Here is a 2072-nt window from a genome sequence, read left to right on the forward strand (position 1 = left end):
CGGGGCAGTGGAGCGACGAGCTGAAGGTAGTGCATGAGAGCGCATAAGCGAGTATTGTGAGACCACGTACAGAAACATAGTGATCGACGCTCGGGGCAGTGGAGCGACGAGCTGGCGGTATTGATGGGAGCTCAGACGCGAGACATTACTGGAAACGTAGTATGTAATAGCCTAAGCGTATAATGTACAGGAAGTTAAGCATGACGTGGCGCAGCGATAAATCAATTACCCACTCCCGCCGCGGGATGAAATATATATGATAGTAACTCACGAAAAACAACGATTAATAGTGAGTTGTCGTCAAGTAATGTGAAAATATAATCAAGATGTAAAAGAATATGTGAAGTCAAAGTGGGTGTTGTATAAGAGGATATTTTTCATCGTAGTAATAACGTTTCGAATTTGTATTTGGTAAGTAAATCTTAGTCTAATGGCAACGTCTGTGACCTGTAAATTCTAAGGTTTGGGTTCGATTCTATGGATCAGATAGGGGATCTATATATTACATTTTATAATATATATTTTTAGAACTTTTAATGGGTACAATTCTGTCATACATATTTGCTGCACAACTAACGGTTTACGCAACGGAAGCTCTCAAAAGGTATAATTTTTTTGCAACATTTTTCATTGATGCTCCGCTCCTATTGGTCATTCCACGATGATGTAGCATATAGGCTATGTGTGTTGGATCCAATACTAAACGATTATAATTCGAACCAATAGTTCTTAAGTTTACTGCGTTCAAACAAACAAACTCTTCAGCTTTATATAATACTGTAGATTACGAGGGGAATTCCCACCCGATACTAAAAAATAAGGCAATTGCTTTTTTCAATTCGACCAGTAGTTCTTGAGATTAGCGCGTTCAACGAAACAAACTTTTCAGCTTTATATAATAGTTCCCAGAAGAGATCACACAGTCAACGACCAGATAAAAATAAGGCAAATGTTCTCACGTTTGATATTATTTTTACATAAAAATATTTACAATATTCGAATATTTTTTACCTATGAAAAACATATATTTATATCCCCAAAATGTTCTCAGATAATATTCTTCTTAAAGTAAACAAGAATTTGCTTTACACTAGAAAATTATTTGAGATAACTCTTCGTCTAATGGTAGTTTCCACTTAAAATGGCCATTTGTCAAAGCCTTAAGACGAGATACGACCTCAAAAATTAACGTAAGACATCAAAATATGATATATTTTAGAATTTATTGTGTTTGTTTAGGTACAGTGATAGTAAATCGATTTAGAATGTTTTTTAGAGAATTAGAAAAAATCGGAATACCAATAGGGAAGATGGTTGGATTGCACAAGCCTGGGATCTTGTTCTACATTTAATTTAATCGGAACCCAAAAGACCGGCTCAGCGATCAGCCTTTAAGACACTGTGAGCTCATTCTGCGTAGATTTAAATATTAAGTCACTGGAAATATAAATTTGAGATACAAGTTAGAATATCTTCATTACACCTAAGTTATAAATATGTTGCAACATTTGAAATAATTTTGTAACCTTCACAAAAAATACGTTACGAATCTCCTTTGTCAAAATACATTTGAGAGTCGAATAGTTAAAATATTAATTAAAGCCAATCATTTATTATATCTTTTTAAAAGTGGCAAAACAAGTTTATACACGACTTACGCGAAAATTCACACAAAGAAACATTTATAATATACTTCCTCCAATCAATGACTTGTCAATAACACGAAAAGTAAACTTCTCTGATGTTTGAACGACATTTTTTCCATTACCTAACAGCCGAATAAAAAAAAACACCGAAAACTTATCACAATGCATTTTGAGGGTAAAATGAGAGCGGCGTAAATTACATTTTATATCATTTTTCTCACGAGCAATTTACTTTGTAAGACTTTGATGTTAACTGGAAGTGAGAAAATTTGTTTATTAATGAAGTGTAATTTTTTCTTCCGTGTTCTTTGTCAGTTTTCTGTTCAAAGCTTTTACCTGTTACTTACAGGTAATTGCATTAGCATACGCGACTCACGGTATGCTTTCTCTCTTCTGAGCTCTCATCTATTACTTTCAGAGCGTTGC

The sequence above is a fragment of the Manduca sexta genome, chromosome 5 (genome assembly GCF_014839805.1).
Source record: "Manduca sexta isolate Smith_Timp_Sample1 chromosome 5, JHU_Msex_v1.0, whole genome shotgun sequence".
Classification (NCBI taxonomy): domain Eukaryota; kingdom Metazoa; phylum Arthropoda; class Insecta; order Lepidoptera; family Sphingidae; genus Manduca; species Manduca sexta.